The sequence below is a fragment of the Dreissena polymorpha genome, chromosome 3 (genome assembly GCF_020536995.1).
Source record: "Dreissena polymorpha isolate Duluth1 chromosome 3, UMN_Dpol_1.0, whole genome shotgun sequence".
NCBI lineage: Eukaryota > Metazoa > Mollusca > Bivalvia > Myida > Dreissenidae > Dreissena > Dreissena polymorpha.
Genome location: NC_068357.1, coordinates 30272566 through 30295099, shown reverse-complemented (window position 1 = coordinate 30295099; position 22534 = coordinate 30272566). Strand labels below are relative to the sequence as shown.

The 22534-nt window shown below is 33.6% G+C and overlaps 2 long non-coding RNA genes across 2 annotated transcripts; both read left to right on the top strand.

The window, feature by feature from the left end:
• The first annotated feature begins 2259 nt into the window (after nucleotides 1-2259).
• On the top strand, nucleotides 2260-10184 carry LOC127874618 (uncharacterized). Its single transcript, XR_008047019.1, has 3 exons — nucleotides 2260-2278; nucleotides 8821-9043; nucleotides 9432-10184. It is a non-coding gene; the product is annotated as an uncharacterized LOC127874618 (long non-coding RNA).
• Nucleotides 10185-12040: 1856 nt separating this feature from the next.
• LOC127871791 (uncharacterized) lies at nucleotides 12041-13369 on the top strand. Its single transcript, XR_008045551.1, has 3 exons — nucleotides 12041-12241; nucleotides 12383-12591; nucleotides 12989-13369. It is a non-coding gene; the product is annotated as an uncharacterized LOC127871791 (long non-coding RNA).
• Nucleotides 13370-22534: the final 9165 nt, after the last annotated feature.

The window sequence follows — 22534 nt, the reverse complement described above, 5'->3', positions numbered from 1 at the left end:
TATTTATGCTTTTAGTTCGTGATTTTAAATCAAATTGCTCTAGGATATGCAGAAAAGATACGCCGATTTCGCAAGGCGGCTCCGGTGATCGTCGTCAGGATATAACATCGGAGCTCTTGTAATTTTCGTATGCAATTAATAGCGGTGAGAAAATCATTAAGGGGATGTTACAGCATTCCGTTAATGCCACTCATTAATTCGCATTGTCGACCTCTGCATAAAGGTGCGAACACGCGGAAACACGATTCAAAGGTACACAACAATCGATTACGCGAGATTATGATTCAAACTTGTAAAAGAAAAATAGTTTAATATCTAGATCTCTCATCATGTACTCAAAGTTTAAATAGAGGATATTTTTTGGATTTGGTGGATTATCGATTTTAATTCACTAGTGATCATAGAAAATAATATTTTCACGAGTGGCGCAGCCACGAATGAAAAAATATATTTTCTGTGATCACGTGTGAATTAAAATCGATATTCCACCGAATCCAACAAATTTTCTTTTTATTTTATGCTTTTTTTACAGTTTATATACATTGTTAAAGAGTTTAACTATAGAATTTGGCTGGGATAATGACGTCATTTCGTCAAAAAATGACGTCATTTCACAGTAAACAGTGAAAATAATCGATAATTTTCACTGATAATTTTCACTGTTTAAAACAGTGAAATTATCAGTTTTAATTCACTGATATTTCTCTATAAACCACCGGAAAGCATAAAATAAACCGTTATAATTGCATCATAATCTCGCGTTATCGCTACGTTGTCTTTTATCACCGAGTTGTTCTTTCGTTATTACGCCATCATAATCCATAGAAAGAGTGAGAGCGGAGTGGTTTTGAGAAAAAATGAGGGAAGAAATATGAGGAGGCAGATAAATTTCACCATTTCTGAAGAAGTTGTCCTAGTTGGGAACGAAGAATGTAAATGTTGAGTGAGAGCGTGTGTAACTCACAATAGTGTCAAGTGACCACATGCATTTCAATATAATAATAACAAACGTTTATCTCATTATTCAGCAGAGTCCGACTTGAATGAAACAAATACTTTGCGTTTTTTTTTCTTTCACGTTCTAATTGAATCGTATGGTCTCTATATGGCATTTATGAAGGTAAGTAAAATTAAATGCAAGTTATAAAATATAGTTATTTAAATTGAATGGATAGATAATGTAACGGAGCTTTGTATTCGACTATTAGTCAGATAAATAACTACAAGTACAATCTACTGTCCTCTATGTTTAACAGACGACACATCGATCTAGTTAAAACAAGAAAAGCCAAGACAATATCTTTCGTAATTAAAGGCCACCAGCCCAAAAAAAATAAACAGACATGTCACATTATGCATGCATGAGTTGTGAATATTTGTATACGTGTCGCATTAAGAAATATATTTTTTTAAAGTGCATTTTTTCCATGTCAGATCAATTTTCGTTTCCATTACATTTATTCAATCTATTTCTTCTCTGTTTCCACTATACCAATAAAAAAGGCGAATGGTACGTTCTTCGTAAAATTTAGAACAATCAAAATAACATGAAATTATTTTTCAATGACACAAGTGTTTTCTACTACACTGTGTACACTTAGAGCATGTTCTATACCAAGATGTCGTCCAGTTTCAATAGGAAACTTGTGGTTGGAACTTCAAAATTTTGCAAATGCTTTTTTATAGGTATTTTAAGCGAAAGATGTTTTCTGGTTCAAGCAATGAATTATACCTTCTATATGTTTCACATCTTGACGAGTCGGATAAGGCTCTTGGTCCAGATTTTCTAAGCCTCGCAAAATAAACTTCGCTTAATTCGGCACCGACCTAGTATTCTCTATTTATCCCATCTTCACCGCGACATGGACGGTACAACACCCCATGGAATAGACTAGCCTCTATCCCACCTTGTTGAATAAACCTGTCGCGTGCACGGACTACTTTTTATTCTACCACTGAATGACTTTTCATAAGAAATCTCTAGAGTCGAGAAAACGTTAGCTTTAAAATTATACGACCTTCAACCTTTAGATCTAGTCAATGGACAAAATTTTTCGCCATCCGTATCAGAATCAGCAGATTGACGGCGTCATAAAATGACATACTTATTGCGTCATTTTCCAATAACATGTGATGCCATCTGTTGGTGTAAATAAAACTTGTATACGATATCTGAGAATAAAACATTGAAGACGCGCATTTTTTTCGTGTAAATGTATCCTGGATGTAATTATGAAAAAGTGCATATTCTATGGACTACTTACCTCGGATGGAACCGGTGAGACGAAGGATTTAGATCTACATGTAGATCTAGCTTATTCGTGTTATTGATTTTCAGAAAGTGCGTGCCTATTTGGATGTGAAATTGTGTGTGTAGAACATACTGATCGGTGTATTTTGGTTCAGTAGTCTATTCGAATTGTTTTGCTTTTGGATGTAAGTAAAGGTAAGGGTATTTGCTTTGATGAATAAACTTTGTCTTTGTTATTTTATCAGTCTATTCAGTAAGAATAACCCGTTTGCAACAAGTGTTTCAAGGCTTAATACTATGCGCTGTGTGCCTAAGTTCGATCACATTAAACTTTGTCTCTGCGCATGCTCAACATCAACAACGATTACTGAAAACTTAGACAGAGTATTCAAAACTGTATCCAAAACTGCCAAAAAATGGAAATACAAACAAACAAAATGGCCGTAAACGGTTGAAAGCTTTCTATGACCTCACCTGATCTACGTCACTGAGAAGCACTCCTATGTTCGATCAGCTGTCTTCATGACGTCACAAATGGGGGTTCACATGGGGTAGATAAATAATTATTTGCTCACACGAATACTTAAGCTAGGAGCGAGACATTCTAATGTGTGTTTTTTTTTAGAAAAGAAAGGGTATTCATATATTTTGAAGATTTTCGTAATGTGTGTCTTAAATATTTATTAAAATTAACAACAACTAACAATTAAGAAGGTAACAGAAAAGAACATTAAACACTCATAAACACACATTTGTACAATTACCAAACATATTTACATTATTATACGATATTTCTCCTAAACACAATGCGGACAAAGGAATGGCTCACCCCTAATAGCCAGTTTTTCGTGGAAAAATGATAAGTGAACGCTGTGACTGCATTTGTCACAGAACTCCCAGTTCACTATTTTTAAGAACGGCTTGTTGTCTGCTGGGGGATAAAATTGATTGCAAACGCAACAAACTTCCATACAATCCATGTCATCATGAGATGAGTCCGATTAAATTAAAGTGGTGTGCGTGACTATTCCATTTGTTGAAGGCTTGCGACTGATGCACAATGTTCCTTTGGACTTTTTAGAAGACATGACCTCTTGAATACCAACTTTTTTATTTATCTGTTTGTCCACAGTTTGCTTTTTGACCGTTTGTTCGTTTAAAGTGTGCTCCTTTTCCTGTTCGTATGCCTCGATTTCTTCAATAAAAGTATGGCTTGTGATTTCTTTTCCACTTGATTTAGGTCTCTTGGACGCACTTGGCTTGGCTTTACAAGAGGAGCTGCAATCACAGGATTTCACTGGATAAACTTGTTTTTCTGTGTACATATCCTTAAGATAAACATCCACAGCTTCTTTACCCGACTTGACAGCTTGTAATTTTTCGAAAGGATTTTTATCTCTGAAAGCTTCGCACGGAAGAGTTTGTTTTTATCAATTGCGTCAATATTTAAAGGGAAAATCCCAGTCTTTTTGAAGGCAGACACGATGTTGCTCGGTGTAGCTGCTTTGAGATATGCCTTGCCTGCAATGCCAGCCATTTGGTACCGTGTAATAGAATGTCCGATGTTTTCGCGCATGTAGATCGCACACTCTCTGTAATAGTACCCTTTAAAGGGTCCAAATCGACAACGTCCAATCGCTGTAATATGTGCGAAGTGTGGGCTGGTAACACGAAAAGAATGATGTGTTTTGATACTGCCCATTCTATCAGTTGTTTAGAAGTGTGGCTGGAGTTTCACTTCTTTATATTGCATGGCCATCACATATTAAAGGGACCTTTTCACAGATTTTGGCATTTTTTTAACTTATTCATTAAATGCTTTATATTGATAAATGTAAACATTGGATCGTAAAAGCTCCAGTAAAAAATCAAGAAAAAATTTAAAAAAAGGAAAAGTACATTGCCCGGAGCAGGTTTCGAACCAGTGACCCCTGGAGTCCTGCCAGAGTCCTGAAGTAAAAACGCTTTAGCCTACTGAGCTATTCCGCCGAGTACACGTCTTGACGTATTTTATACCTTATATAAGCAATCTTCGTAGTTTCACAAAATTTAACGACAAAAACAGAACTCTCCAAATTATTTAATCGTTTCGCGTTGCAACGCTTTATAATTTTTAGGTTTTAAAATCGTCAAAAGATGCATATAATGGCTATATTAGAGCATGGTTAATGTTCAGTATAACTGTTTCCTCACAAATATCATAACTAAAACGAAAACTTACGAATCTGAAACAACTTTTTTCAATTTTGTCAATTTACCAAAGCGTGAAAAGATCCCTTTAATAATATGGGTTGGTTGTCATCAAGTCCCCTCCGTACATTCGGCAGGAAGTGAAACTCGATGTATTCTCTAAAAACTTGAGCATTAGACCATCCTGAATCTGACATTGTATACCCTGCTCCAGGTGAACTTTCATCAAATCCGGATTCTGTCTCTTGCCTTTGAATACGAAGAATGGGGGAATCGAATTTCCGATGGCATTAACACACCCTATTATGGTTGTAGTTGTCGAACGAGGAGACGTTACAGCCTGTGCCTTTTCATGCAGGGACGCAATTGACCAGTCGCCAACTCCGCCCACATTTTGTCGATCAGCCAATCAGATATCGATTTTTCACACACCCCTCAGCAACGCTTATCTGGCCGCCATTTTGTCCGACAAACAAAGCGTCTTGTACATATGGAATGGACGTAATTTTTAAGAGTTTACACAGATTTTATATCAAATGCATGATCATTACTATTCGATCATTATTCAAAATTGTAGGTGCTATACATACTTTTTAAGAGGTTATTATTTTATCTTTATTTCTTGAACATATGAACGAGTAATGAGAAAACAAACACAATAAATAGTTTAACCACACCAGGTGTGTGTTCTATAAAACGTGTTATACCGTTTGATGCACAATATTATTAAGCAGTTTGGGCAACATAATAATTGCCACACGTGCTTATTAATCTCAGCGTAATTGTCGATGATTAATAAATTACAGTATGTTGCGTGGATCTCAGAATGAAGGAACATTAAGGCATTGTTAGGTACTGTACACAAGAAAAGAAATCTATTTAATTACTTAAATGATTTCCAATTATATATTTTTTTTCTGTGGATCATAAACAAGGGAAATCATTATAAATTGTTAACTTAAATATTGTTTTAACTAAAGTAAACAACAAAAAGGTGATTTCAACGCGGCTTAGCCAGCTTAAAGCGACTTCAAGCGTAAAATGTACGGCTTATAATACAACAACAACATTTCTAATACAACATATATTGATACGGGGAGAAATGTAAAAATTGCAATTAACATATAAGGGTCATCTTGTTATAAATAAGCAAATGCATAATATGCTAAATGTATTCAATTCGAATTTTCGTGAACAGCACCGTAATACCAACATTTCATTTTTTGATAGTGAAATGTAACAGGTTCGCATTAAACATAAATGAAATAAAATGCATATTAGACTATCTGTTAATGAAACCACGAAATTAGGCCTGTATTAAATTATGGTTACAATCAAAATTTAATTTATATCTAAATAAAAAAATAGGTGTCTTTTTAAAAATAACACAATGAAACAAAGATTTAAACATTTTTAATAAACAAAAAACCCATCATGATATGGATATGTCATTTGCATTTAATAAAAAATATTTTCAAAATTATATATGAATAGCCACCGGGTTCACTGTCAGACGGGTGAATACAAGTTCAAAATCAATATGAAATAAATGCTCATTTTTACAACGGATTTTTCATCAGCTCCCTATATAATATGTATAAGAAACGTTTCTGATAGTCAGTCTGCGGTTAACTCATTTATTTTGATTACGCCATTTCTCTCTAAAGTTTTTATGATTGTATTAACGTTTTACAAAGCAGTTTAGTTTAGTGTGCGGCTTTAATAATTTATATTATAGAAAAGAGCATAATACATCATTACAAATTTAGAATTTCCCTAACGTAATCCGCTATAATTGCGATCTGCTTGTCGGAGTTTTCTTATCACTAGACCACGTGACTATGTGGGCGGAGCGATCGATAATTTGGCGACTGGTCAATTACGTTTTGGGGTCTGTGCTCTGGTTGTATTCCAGTTTCATCCACATTGTAGATGAACTGTAGCTTGTTGAAGAGGTCATATGTTTCCATTGTTTCTCGGAGATTTATAAAATATTTGTCGACAGTTTCGGGTGTTGAACATTTGGCACGGCTTGTTTCGAGCGAGCTTGGTCTCATGCAACTTATTCTGGACTCCCAGCGTTTCAAAAAGTTTTGAGCCACCGATTGCTTAATGCCTTATTGTGGGGACGCTTTCGTAGTTGGAAGGCATGGTCGCCTGCAACATTTTTTTATCTTTGAGCTTGTGACGCCGTAGCAAAGCTGGGAAAATGTCTCCAGACATTCCACAATGCCCACTTATTTTTTTTGGAAAAAAAGAGTTTCCTCATTTTTTAAAGCGCCAGCCTGTACACGTCCGGCTACCCTGTCCAGAATAGTGACATATGGAACACCAAAAAGCTTTGATGCCTTCCTTACAGAAGTTCCTTTTCCGGTTACTTCTTTATAGGCTCTTAGCAAAGATTCCTGTGTGTACTGTCTATACTTCCCACTGAGTTTTGTGGGTTTGGACTGAAATTCAAAAGCATTATACGAGTCCAGATATAAGGAGAATATCGTCATTGTTCATTGAAATGAAGGAGATACATGTACGACGATTCGCAAACAAGGACAATGTTTGAAATTGTAGATACCCAAAGCATATATCAACTTGTTAAAAACGCAATAAAAAATAACTTAAAAGTATGAGTAGTTATTTGTTCTTTATCAAGTGGTGGAAAACAAAGACAATGGCGCTGCAATAAAGAGCTTAAATTTAACAATAAACAACGTCTTAATTGGACGTCTATTATCTTAAAATGTAATGCGTCGATCTAATTTATGAATGCCCCCTTTTGAGCCCCAGGAAAAAAAGCGCTTATTTACAGAGACTATTCTACCTACCCTGAATACTGCAGCGTCTCCGGCAATGTAGAAAAGAGTATTTTGATGGATGTTTTATGAATTTAATGGTGATTTAAAGAATATAAGCACGATACATGCATGAAAGATAAGGTAATTGACATAATTTATGTTTTGTTATTCATAAATACCTGTTTAAACGGCATTTTTACGAGAGGTTGATAGAGATACGACTTCTGTTATGAGTTTTTGCAGGAAGGCTGGCGCGTGATTTGAGTGCTGGTATTCGAAAATACGTCATAAAAAACTGATCGAACTTAGGCACCTGATCGAAATTAGGCACACAGAGGATACGGATTATCTTGTGTTTGGGTCACAAACTACAGGACGTGAAGGCTAGATCTATACGCCATCAAAATCTGCAGCGTCCATGAAAAAATTAGGCGAGTATAGTTTTTTTTTGGATAATTTATGATTAAAACAGCTCTGTGTGTAAATCTACATGTGCATGTATGTTGACATCGACAACATTTTGTCAGGAGCAATCGCCGCCATATTCGATTTTGATCATTTTCTTTTGAAAATAAAATGAATTATATTAAAGTAAAATCTTCTTTTCGCGGTCGTAATGTGTTACAATTTGCATGCTGCATAAAATTGAATCGAGGCATATGGTGATATTTTTTCTCGTTTTACAGTTTTTGTGTGAAAGTTTTTAAGACTATTTTGCGTACCAGAACAAATACATTCTATATCACTACGCATAGGTACATTCGTTAGATATAGATTTTAAGCGCTTTTAAGAATGAATTAAAATTATTGTTAAGGTTATTAGATCTATTTATGTAAAATGTCACATTGAAAAAAAATCAATTGGATAAATAGAATACTAGGATTAGCGTTGAATAGAGAGAAGTTCATGTTGCTCGGCCCAAACACCAAAAGCGCTCGCAAGGCTCGCGCTCCCGGTGTTCTAAGCCTCGCTACATAAACTAATTCAACTTATTCTCTATTCAACGCTAACCTAGTATTCTCTATAACCACACCTAACTTTTCTAAATAATCGATTACAATCTTTTGAAAGAAAGATGGGGTTTCTTCAAACTTTCCATACGCTTGAAGTTTAACGACTTTATTTCAAACCGAATACATTGTATATGCATAACCACTACCTCAATATACTTAAAAATCGTTGCTAAATCCGTGTAAATAGGATGTGGTTTTCTTAAAAACTACCAATCCGCTTGCAAGTTAGTGTATATGATGTTTTAGTGGTTGCATATCTAAAGCTTATGTTGCTGTTGTGGCATGCTTCGCTTGATTTAGGATCGGAGCTTCTTATATATTTGCGCTGAAAAACAGTTCATTACTATTTTGTTCTTCACGTGATAAGTAGTTGTTCAGTATGACGACATATTGGTATATTGCTGTTGCTATTCTAGGTGAGTTTAATTGTTTATTATATTACTTTATACTAGTCGTTAGTCGTTAATTAGTAGTCGTTAGTATTAGTATAATAAAGACATTGCCTCTTTTTTGCATGCATACATTTTGTTATTCATGTGGAATTCACTTGAGACGGAACATCAAACTTTTCAGGCTGTTTGGACATTGCCTGTGCTATTGACAAGTATGGGTTGAGCTACAAGTATGGGTTAAGCTGCAACTACTTCGACGAGATGGCACAGAACTATTGCGCTGCAAAGGGTGACGGCTAGGTGTTCAGTATTAGGCGGGATTGTAACGTTGCTCTGACATGCAATGACATCTGTGCGTCAGCCAAGACCGACATTCTGCGCACCATCAACAATCAACGAACTAAGTACGTACTCATAAATCATAAGTATAAGTTACTAATTAGTTGCATGATACAGCGATTGTTTACTGTAAATATTAGCGCGTAGATATATTTCCGTTTTTTATGCAATTCGCATTTCATGCCCGCTTTGTAAATCCGTTTAGAATGAATAAGTTTCGAAATAAATTGGAAACCAGGTACGAATGGAAGATTGTTTAATTGACATCAAGCATGGCAACTGCTTCTTGTTTCTGGTATTTAAAACTATTGGAAGATAAACAAGTACGTGCACTGAACGTTTGATAACATTGTTTATATGGAAATCTACGGATTTTAAGATATTAAATAAAAAGTAATAAAGTCATGCTAATATACTTTCATGTCATTCTTAATCGATAACTTGCTTTTGCAGTGTTGCGTGTTTCGATGCCTTTCGCATCATAAAAGACCACAGACGACTCCTGCCTAACCCAGCCGACTCGCAGCCGGACGCAGGAAAGGCTAGTTTCGCCACCTTTGGTTATGGTTCCGGCGGATGTACCTGGCGCCCTAATCACTGTGGACCAAACTATTGCTGCTGCAAAGCGTTTGATTAGACCAAAAGAGCAATAGACAAAGTTGTCGGAGACAATAATATAATCTTGATAAATGTTTTTTTAGTTCCATATCTTTAATTTTTTATCGTCGTTATGTGTGGGAAGTCGAAGGCATCCCCCTCCACATCGTACAAAAGAACATTAAATGCATGAACTAAAATTAAGCATATCTATCTTGATTTAAAAACAAACCTGTTATTTAATGTATGTATTCATCAACGGTTTAAAGAAATATATTGTTATTAACTCATGCAACTCGTTTGTTGGAAGATGGCCGCAAGTTTCCAACACCTTTTTGGAAGATTGTTTCAAAAAGGTAACCAAACAAGAATTTTTAAAATGTATGGCAGATTTGAAAAATAAACATCTTAGAGTTTTAAATTTATTCGAAAGTCAATTTCTAAACAATGTTCATACTTAAATATGTCCACTCAAATAATAAGGAGAAAAATGACTTAAAGAACAAGATGCATGTCTGAATATTGTAATTAATTTTGTGTGTTATTTTCATGCACTATTTTGGTATATAAACTGCAAGTCTAGTTAAAGTAGATATCGGAAATTTTTAATGAACCATTTGTTGTTCTTTTCGTTAAAACCCGAAAATACGACATAAATATAGTATTGTCAAACGTGAGATTCTTAATTAATACAAAAATAATTAAATGAATAAATGTTTTCTTCAGAGTAGCAATTTCTAGGAGAGCCTTATCAGCAAGGTCAATGATTTTCCACACGTACTTATACAGAGAACAAATACAGAGAAAAATTATTAGTATTCACTTAAATGTAGATTCCAAATTTAATACCTTCAACAGTTTCGTATTGTTTAATATTCATTAGTATCTGAAAAAGAGATATAATATATTTTATACAATGAACATTCTATTCACATTATGAAGGCAAATTAGTTTATTAGAAATATTTGAAGGATGAATTGTATAATGTCGGATCGAGATGCATCAACTGCTCAGAAGGCAGATATTTTAGAAACGGATTATGACTCAAGTAAAGAAGAGAAATTGCTATTCATGTCTAATAATATGTGCTCCATGTCTAATACAAATGCATGTTAAAATGATACTTCTAAAACAAAATGGATTCTTTAGATCGAAAAAGCACACGGTGTGTGGAAGAGTTCCGGAAATGAGAAATCCTTATCCAGAGATAACGTTTAAATTGAAATGGGAATTTGAACAATAATGTTACTGTTCCAAGCCAGTTTCATTCACTGCCTTTTTTGCCAGCAACAAGGAACAAAAAAGAAAATCCATTCACTCATCATCAACAAGTTTCCACATGAATTCATTTAATTTCAAAATGAAACCATAAACTTATGAAACTTCATATGATATAATTTAATATTTGAGTTTGATAGATTAATTTCATTGCAGTTATGCATAAATAATCTTACCAAGCTCAATCACTTTGTTGGCAAGAAGTTTAACAGGGAATGCCTTGTAAATGAATAGAAAGTTGACAAAATACTGAAAATGATTTTGACAGTTTGTTGAAGATACTCAGGGCAAATTATGGTTCTATAAACACAACATAAACTTTATAGAGCTCATTATAAATCAATGACTAGAGGAAACAAACAGTCAATTTCAGATCTGACACAACACATGAAAGAGGACGACCGTCTTTCCTGGATGCAAATTCAGATTTAATTGAACGACAATACGGAAATTAGATTGAGATTAAGAGAGGAAGGGATCTACTGGACGGTATTCAGCGTCAATTACGCATTCATTGCAAGTAAGGACCTGTCTTATATTTAAATTGGCGTCCCATTAGACTCATATTTTTTCTGACGTATTAGTTCTCGATATTACTAAGAGAGACAACTACATTATGGTATATTTCCGAACGCTGTACGAGTTGCCTGCTTCTGTCGATCATCGATCAGTATGCTGTTGCTAGGTTTATTTGTAATATTTCTTAAGTTATCGCATAAAATACAATTCATTTCACTGCAAGAGATAATGGATGCTACGAAGCCAATATAAACGAGATGCAACTTTTGTTTGCGTTGATTGTAATAGATAATGTTTACACAAAACCGTATACGTTGCTATTGGATGAAAGCCAAGTAAATAGTTTTTCAATTTGTCATGCCTTTCGTCTGGTCTTCTCGAATAAATATTTTGCTTCATCAAATGGTGTGAATAAAGCTTCAAAACTGACTTACATTGCCCTATCAAAACGGAAGAATAGACGATCGCGCTGACTTGGTAAAGCTCTTGTTACATTATTTAAAGCGTTCTTTATATTCCTTATCGAGAACAAGATACGAAAACTCATCATATGATATTCTAAAAACTGCCGAAAGATCTATAACACCGAGATAAACATTGTGCTTTTATTTGTAGTTTCGTATGTTTACCGATCCTATTGTTATTTTGGGGATCAATGCTAAGTACCCGTTAGATTATAACAATGTTGTGCATATGCATTGGTTGCATATATAAAGTTTCATTTGCTGTTTTGGCAAGCGTAGCTTGATGAAGGAAGTAAGTTCCGTATATATTTGCGCTGAAAAACAGTTCATTAATATTGTGTTTTTCACGTGATAAGTTGCTGTACAAGATGACGCCATATTGGTTTATTGCCGTTGCTCTTCTAGGTGAGTTAAATGGTTTATTAAATTATTATATAACTTGCTACTATTTATTAGCACAATAAATACAGCATATTTGTTTGCATGTATTAATGTTGGCATACGTATGCAATGCAATTGAGACGGAACATTAAACTTTTTTTTCAGGCTGTTTGGACATTGCCAGTGCTATTGAAATGTATGGGTTGAGCTACAACTACTTCGACGAGATGGCAACAAAACTATTGCGCTGCAAAGACTGAAGGCTGAGTTTTCAGTATTAGGTGGGATTGTTTTGGCGTAGCTCCAACATGCAACGAAATGTGTGCGTCATCAAAGACCGACATGTATGGCTCCATCGAAAATAAAGTAACCAAGTACGTACTCATGTATTCCTTATAATTACTGCATAACATATCTAAGTTACTTATAAGTTTCACGAATCAACGATTGCACACTGCGGTAAGCACGTTGCCATGTCTCCGGGTTTTTTGCAATTCGCATTTCATGCCCGCTTTTTAACTTTGTTCAGAATGGATTAGTTTCGAAAAAAATTGGAAACCATTTATGAATTAAAGATTGTTTGATTGACATCGTGCATGACCACTGCGTCTTCTTTCTGTTGTAATTTTAAATTATTATCAAAAATAACATATTTTATAGCTCATTTTAACAGTATTTACATGGAAATCAACGGATGCTAAGATATACGTTAAATAAAGAAACAAGCTTATGTACATTGAGTTGATTCTTAATCATGATTTTCTATTGCAGAGCTGGCTGTTTCGATGGAGTCTTCATCATAAATAATTCACAGACAACTACTGCCTAACCCATCCAACTCGCAGCCGGATTCAGGAAAATCCAGTCTGATTATATGTGATTATGGTTCCGGCGCATGTACCTCGGGCCTTAACCACTGTAGACCGAACTATTGCTGTTGTAAAGGGGATTGGAAAAAAAAGTTTTGAAATATATTCGAAAGAGTTAAGATCAGTTTTGATACTGGTATATTCACAGTCAAAGAAAATGAGAAAAAATAACGAATTACAGAACAAGATGCTTGCATAAATATTGTAATAATTGTATGTTGTTTTAATGTACCTTTTTAATGTAAACTGAAAGTAATAATGAATGTAAATATTGGAAATTTTAGATGAACCCTTTGTGTTTCTTTATGTTAAAAACCGAAAATACGGCATAACTAAATTGGTGTCAAACCTGGGATGGCTAAATATTAGAAAAAAAAATCAAAATGGATGAAAATTGATGAAATGTTTAATAGAGCAAATTTTAAGGAGACTCTTGTTTAGCAGGGACAATGAGTTTTCGCAAGTACTCAAGAGAAACACAGACATAAATGAATCATTTACAGCATTTTTTAAATTTGAAACCTTCATCAGGCAACAATTTTTGCATGTTGAATGTTCATCTGTATGTGAAAAAGAGAAATTATATAATAAACAATCGATATTGAATTCACATTTTAAAGGTAAATTAGTTTATTAAAAATATTGTGTAGGGCGAATGTTATTGTTATTGCATGCATATATTTTAAATTATAATGGAAATCAAGCTACATCAACTGCTGAGAGGTCGGCTATTTTAGAAACGGATTATAAGTTTTAAAAAGAAGGTGCTAGAAATGTTGATTTATATGTACTCCATTAAAAATAAACATCCATGTTAAAATGATACGTTACGAAAGAAAGTGGATTCTTTCAAATTCAATAGCAAACGGTGTGTGGGGAGTTTCAGAAATGAGAAATACTGATCCAGAGATTCATGTCCATTGGAATAGCAATCAATTTGAACAATAATGTAACTACAAGCCAGTTTCATTCACAAATTTGTCAGCAACAAGGAACACAAAAATAAATTATTTTCCTCATCATCAGAACGTTTTAAAAAAACAAACATACAATTTCAAAATAAATCCACAGACCTATGAACATTCAAATGATATTGTTTCATTTTTGACATAATGTAATTGTACTGCGGGTATTAATAACTTATCTTACAAAGCTTAATCACTGTATTTGGCAAGACGCTTATCAGGGAAATCATGTCATTGTTTAGATAGTTGACAAAGACACAGAAATGAGATTTTGACAGTTTGTTGAAAAAAAATCAGGATAGAATATGGTACTAGAAACAAAACAGAAATGTATAAATATTATTTAAAATAAATGACTACGGGAAACAAACGGTCAACATCAGATCTGACACAAGACATAAAAAATACATGAAAGTCTTACCCGGATTAAAATTCAGATTTAATTGAGATTCTGTACATGTATTGCTTTATTAATAAACATAACCATACATAAATTAGATTGGGATTGAGATAGTAAGGGATTTACGGGACGGTATTCAGCGTCCATTACGCATAAATTGCAAGTAAGGGCCTGTCGTATATTTAAATTGGAGTCCCATGGGACTCATATTTGTTTCTGACGTATTAGTTCTCGATATAAGCAAGAAAGACAACTACATAATGGTACGTTTCCGAACGCTGTAAGAGTTGTCTTCTTCTGTCGATCATCGACCAATCGTCAATCGTGATACATCGGCTATCTCGGATTCCTCCGTAAGATAGGCCTCGTGGCTAACGGTCGCCATATTGCCTTGTATTACTACTTTACTACCCAAAAGGTTGTCAGTCTATTGTTATGAGGCTGTATACATGCGCGTTGAACTAGCGCCAAACTTTTTACCGAAACTTTGATATTAAGAGCACTATTAACGTTCATTTGTGTTGCATTTTGACCTATTATCCAAGTGATTTACTTTTCCATTATTATTTAATCACCCTACCATCCAATTTTTAAGATGAAATTACGGTGTTTACAAAACCAACCAAACCGAAAGTGAAACTGGATGCATTACGTTTCGCGATGTAAACATTAAATATTTGTTCAGTTTGAGGAAGCGAATCGATAATAGACGTTGGAATATGTATGCAATACAGACTATCATTGCCGATTGTAGTACTGGCTAAAAAATACCTTTTATGACAGGTCATGTATAGAACGTTAATCAAATAGTGACCATAAATCACTACAAATGTCTGGGTTGTTCATTAACCCATTTATGCCCAGTGGACTCTCCCATCCTTCTAAATTGGATCAATTTATTTCCAAAAGTAGGGGTGTCTGGTATATTTATTTCTATATTTAGAATATTTCTTACAGAAATTTCTTTAAGCAAACAGCGCAGACCCAGATGAGACGCCGCATTATGCGGCGTCTCATCTGGGTCTACGCTGTTTGCAATGTCCTTTTTTTCAGGACGCTAGGCATGAATGGGTTAATATAATTAATGCACGTTTCTGATCTAATTGCCTGTATCTAGTTGTAATTACCATGATATTGATAAAATTAAAACGTTTTTTTTCATAAATTAACATTACATGTTTTATTTTTATCATTTAGGGAATATATAATTGTATCATTATCATCATTAAATATTCTGAAAATGATCTAAATTATCATGATTACTTTAAAGTAGAATTTTTAAATTTTACTCATTATTTTTAATGAATTTGCACATTTGCTTGATTCAAAATAAAATGTATTAATAAGGGTTTCAGTTGTTAGTTTTAACCCTTTTTTAGTTCGATTAAATTTAAAGTACTAACTACGTACATGTATGTGAAATGCTCTTGAGTTCGTTTCCTGGGCCTAGAACCAGTACTTGGGTGTCTCTTGGAGATTTCTAAAGAATGCTCCCACACTGGGGATCAAACCAGTGACCTCCAGATCATTAGGTGGACACCACATCCATTACACATCAGCGACCTTTAATTAGTAAATTACTTTAGTATTGCAGCATTATATAATGTAATGTTGCTACATATTTTTGGAAAATGATTAATGTGCAGTTCTAAATAAATCTAAATGCATACAATTTTAATTGTGTATATTGTGTGATTATTAGTTACAAATTCCCTTTTTACAGGTATACTGGATTATGAAAGACTGATAAACATAAAATTGACAACTCATCTCCCCAATGATACTTTGTGTGGCTCATTCTCAGAACAAACCCATAGTCAGTGAGAAAACTACAGTGTAAAAAGACCACTTGATTGTGACAATTATGGCTGACCAAGCAAATGTTATCATTTAAAATAAAGAAAACTTCCAGTTCAATATACATTTTATACCAATTATGACATTGGCCAACACAGAAAATAATTATAAGGTTGATTTTCCCAAAATTGACTGTTACAATTGGATACTGTTTTAAGCTTCACTCTACTTTGTCTGAAAATAAAAGTCCTAAATGATGTAATAGAAACAATTACATATTTAATTTTTAGTTTTACAAGGATATATATATATACATACATATATTATAATATCTTTTATCGATGGTCAATCAATTTAAGTTTAACTAATATATACATACACATTTTATACATGTGTATGCTTTGATTCTTTTCTATTGAAGCCAAATTAATATCCCATTAGATAGATAGATAATATCACAGCAGTATTCCTATTTTGTCTGCAAGTACTGCAGAAATCATGGATTATTATTTTACTGAGTCAGCCTTAATCTTTATATTATAATTGTTAAAACAGATTAAGATGTGCATTATACAATTGAGGATGCATCAAGATTAAAAAATGGTACATGTATAAATTAATAAAGAATCAATAACAATCAGAAACTGTGCATTTTTTTTCAGTATTGTGTGAAAGGATTTGAAGTAATGATGTGTTTTTGAAATATGATTTATGTGAATTTGAATAAATATATAAAATTTAGTGATTTTCTCAGACAAAAACTGTTAATTACATACTAAAGTATTCAAAATGTATTATTGTAATATTCATTCGAATTTTTTAGTACAAAAAGCACTTTTCCCTGGCATTTGTATTTATAGTAATTGCATATTTTATAATTCTGACAGCATTTATAAACTGTGTTCATGCAAGCATGAACACGGTTTCATTTTTTGAGTATTTAAACAAGAGGGCCATGATGGCCCTATATCACTCCACTGCTGAAAAAAAGGCTGAAACAAATTTCTCTGCATGTGCAAATACTTAAATATAGGCCCTATTTAAGCACAAGTACACTTTTGTGACCTTCTGGGCTGGGTCAAATTTAACCCCAGGGGCATAATTTGAGAAAACTTTGTAGAGGACTACTATATCTCACTACATACAAAATGTGGTAGCCCTAGGTCCTAGAGTTAAGGACAAGAATATTTTTTAAGTTTTCACAAAATAAGCAAGATATAAGCGTATATAATGTTCAATTTTGTGACATGCGGGTCAGGATCAAATTTGACTCAAAGGGCATAATTTGAACAAACTTGGTAGAGGACTATAAGATGTTACTGCATACCAAATTTGGTAGCCATAGTCCAAATGGTTTTCGACAAGAAGATTTTTAAAGTTTTCACAAAATAGGCCCCATATAAGCGTATGTTCAGTTTTGTGACCCCGGGCAGGGTCAAATTTGACCCAAGGGGCATAATTTGAACAAACTTGGTAGAGAACTATAACATGTCACTACATACCAAATTTGGTAGCCCTATGCCTTATGGTTAAGGACAAGAAGAGTTTTAAAATTTTCACAAAATAGGCACTATATAAGCATATAATTGATTTTGTGGCCCCCAGGGCAGGGTCAAATTTGACCCCTGGGGCATAATTTGAAAAAACTAAGTAGAGGACTATACAATGTCACTTCATACCAAATTGTGTAGCCCTAGGCCTAATGGTTATGGACAAGATTTTTTTTTAAGTTATCACAAAATAGGCATTATATAAGCATATGTTTAATTTTGTGACCCCCGGGGCAGGGTCAAATTTGACCCTAGGGATTAAATTTGAACAAATTTGGTAGAGGACTATTAGATGTCACTATCTACCAAATTTGATAGCCCTAGGCCGGATTGTTATTGACAAGAATTTTTTTGAAGTTTTCACAAAATAGGCCTTATATAAGCATATGTTCAGTTTTGTGACCCCGGGCAGGGTCAAATTTGACCCAAGGGGCATAATTTGAACAAACTTGGTAGAGAACTATAACATGTCACTACATACCAAATTTGGTAGCCCTATGCCTTATGGTTAAGGACAAGAAGAGTTTTAAAATTTTCACAAAATGGGCACTATATAAGCATATAATTGATTTTGTGGCCCCCAGGGCAGGGTCAAATTTGACCCCTGGGGCATAATTTGAAAAAATTAAGTAGAGGACTATACAATGTCACTTCATACCAAATTGTGTAGCCCTAGGCCTAATGGTTATGGACAAGATTTTTTTTTAAGTTATCACAAAATAGGCATTATATAAGCATATGTTCAATTTTGTGACCCCCGGGGCAGGGTCAAATTTGACCCTAGGGATTAAATTTGAACAAATTTGGTAGAGGACTATTAGATGTCACTATATACCAAATTTGATAGCCCTAGGCCGGATTGTTATTGACAAGAATTTTTTTGAAGTTTTCACAAAATAGGCCTTATATAAGCATATGTTCAATTTTGTGACCCTCTGGGCAGGGTCAAACTTGACCCCAGGGGCATAATTTGAACAAATTTGGTAGAGGACTATAAGATGCCACTACATACCAAATTTGGTAGCCCTAGGCACAATGGTTATGGACGAGAAGATTTGTAAAGTTTTCACAAAATATACCCTATATATGCATATGTTCAATTTTGTGACCCCACCGGGGCAGGGTCAAATTTGACCCCAGGGGTATAATTTGAACAAATTTGGTAGAGGACTATTAGATGTCTCTACATACCAAATTTGATAGCCCTAGGCCCAATGGTTATGGACGGGAGATTTTGAAAGTTTTCACAAAACAGGCCTTATTTAAGCAAATTTTCAATTTTGTGACCCCCAGGGCAGAGTCAGATTTGACCCCAGGGGCATAATTTGAACAAATTTGAAATACACCCCAGGAACATTCCTAAGAAATTTCATCAGAATTGGACCAGTAGTTTAGAAGAAGATGTTTAAAGGAAAAGTTTATGCATGGATGCACGATGGACACAGGACCTTTGGCCAGTGGAGCTAAAAATCAAATTAAACATTTAGTTTTGATTTAAAATCAGTTTTTATATGCAAGTGTCTATTTCACTTATAAATTAAAACAGCATATTATTCATTATTGAAAAGATTATTCCAAGCTTGATGTCATATTTCAACTTTGCATAGTGTAGTTAATTGAACATTGTATTGAACTGTATGGGCAGCTATATTTTTTAATTTATGTATGTTGTATTATACAAAATGCATTATTTCTACCACAAGTAGGCCTTATATGGTCTACTGCTACTAAATAGGCACTGGTATGAATTTGACACTGTTTTTGATGCTCATACAAAACTTTAATTATTACTACACTTTAGTATATTAAATATTTTCAAGTTTTTGTTCAACATTTTTTGCAAAAGAAAAGAGTGTCTTAATGCATTTGAAAATATACTTAAAACAAACTAAAAATGCATTTTAACATACCTTTTTCCTGGTAAAGTGTATTTGGGATGATAAAAAATACACTTGAAGAGTATTAATGCTGGAAAAATGCAGAAAAAAATACATTTGTTTCTGTTAGAAGTGTGTCTTGTCTGCATTTTTAAGTGTATTAAATGCACATAAAATGCAGATAAATACAATGCCAATACTGTTACATGTATTGTAATGGACATAAAATGCACTTGTTCTTGTAATTAAATGCTTTAGTGAATTGAAATAACCTTTTATAACGTTTTAACAATTAATAATGCCTTTTTATATAAATTTTCTTTTGAAATGTGACACTTAAATGATTTTTGCACCACTAGTAAGAGATATAATTTGTGCTCATAATGCTTTATCATTACACTACATAATATCATTTGTTGTATGAAAATTACCCTTAAAATTCATGTGAAAGCTCAAGAGATCAATAGCAGCGTGCTATACCCTGCTCCTTTTTACATGACTTGATGGTATTTAGTCCCCAATTCTACATGGCTAAGGGAAAATTAATGTGCAGATTTGACAAATAAGTCTTAACTGGGATCCAATAGGCAGACTTTCATATTACTTGTATTTAATTTAAATCATGATCTGAATTGCTCTTTGGCAAATCTTTGTTGGTCACAGTATTCAACTGAATTTTGTTCACTTTGTAGTGATTATATTTTCTATATTTATCAGGCAACATCTTTCTTCAAAAGTTTAACATGATTGCTTGGTTAATTTAGAAACAAGATCAATGCATCATTACATTAAATGAAAAAATGTGTAATAGTAAAAATGGCAGCAAAAAAGCACTAGATTATCTGCCTTAAATCTGAGATGATATGTTGATGTATTGGAATTTCTCATAAATAATGTGCTCCATAGTTGTATAATTGTATAGTCGCATGCATGAGTGGTGTCAATGTCACAATACCAATTAAAGCCTATAATTTACAAAAGCAATTTGAAGTTTGATGTGAGTTTTTTTCAAGATCTGTTATATATAATTATATATACATGTATATATATATATATTGTTGAAAAGTTAACATGCAATAAGTTTACTGTAATTAAGTGACAAATAGTTTTACTGATTTGGTTGGAGGCATATATGCAGATATATCATGGTTTGTGCAGAGGACAGTAGCAAAAACAAGAGCTGTCTCCGTAGGATGACATACGCCCCCGATAAACGCTTTAATAGAAGTTATGAGCATTTTTCAAAACCTAAAAGCCGACCCTAAGTTCAAGGTCAAAGGGGTCAAAATTTGTGTGTGTATGGGAAGGCCTTGTCCATATGCACATGCATACCAAATATGAATGTTACATCTGAAGCAACATAGAAGTTATGAGATTTTTTTCGAAACCTAAATGCAAAGTGTGATGGATAGACAGACGGACAGTGCGATCACTATATGCCCTCCTTTGGGGGCATAAAAATGTGTTTCACATTGTTTTGGTAAATGAGTAATGTAGTTAAAAGAACAGAATCATCAATTATAAAGTTATTGATTATAAAGTGTTGCTGGCATATTTGATGCATTCATCTAGCTATAAGAAGGTCCCTGTTTTATCCCCACTGGCACCGAGTGAGGGTTCTCAAAATCTTTATTAAACAATATGAATAACTACATATAGGGTCGAGAGCCTTGTTGATATGGGGGCTAAACACCTGAAATCAAAGCGACCCAGGTTTAAGGCCGAGGCCAAATAAATAAACCAGAGGCCGCATGAGCCTGCTATACTCTGAACTAGTCCAAATTTTTGACGCTCTTAAATATTAAGCTACTTTTTATATGGGTAATATTTGGAGCCAAAGAATTTAGCCCATAGAAAAAGTATCTCTAAATTCTTTGCGCGTCTTATAAATGAGACTAACTCTGAACAAGTATTGTTTCTTCTCAGAAAACTGGCTTAAGTGTCTTACTAAGATTTAGACTTTGAGTTTCAGTGCAATCAATCTAAAATAAATTGGTCAAATTAAATAATAATTTGTAAAAAATAAACATTCTGCACAAATTCAATTATTTACTTTACCTGTGTGCATGAATCATTTCAGTCTTGATGACATACTTAATTTAGATAATCCATTATTTGAACAATATATTCACAAAATCTACCCAAAAGAACTAGTCTTAAATAGATCGTGTATATCCAATACAGACGCTGCGTATTTAGACTTACATTTAACTATTAATAATAATTTGATCAAAACTAGTTTATACGACAAACGGGACGATTTTAACTTTGAAATTGTGAATTTTCCGTTTCTAGATGGCAACATCCCTAAAGGACCTTCCTATGGTATTTACATTTCGCAGTTGGTACGTTATGCCAGAGCATGTTCGTGTATTAAAGATTTTAATGATCGTAATCTAATATTAACTAAAAAATTGCTAAAACAAGGCTTTTTGTATCATAACTTAAGAAATAAATTTGCTAGATTTTACTCTAAGTATGGTGATTTAATTTTAAAATATAATGTTTCTTTAAAATGGCATTTAAATAATGGAATCTCCCATCCATCATTTTACGGAGATGTTTTGAAGCGTGTCCGCAAATTAAAATATGTTAAACCAAATGTTCATATTAAACTTTTCAATTTAATTAACTTGTTTTTATCAAAAGGATACGATGCTTATGTACTTAAAAACACGTGTTTGATGGTTTTCGATTCACTATATCTTTCTTCCCTTAAAATTTGGAATCATTAGTGATATTATAGGCATTTTTCACTGTTGAATAAAATTGTGTCATTGTGTCGTATGTCGTATGAACAAATCTGCATGAATACTACATTATAGGCATTTGTCACTGTTTAATAAAATTGTGTCATTG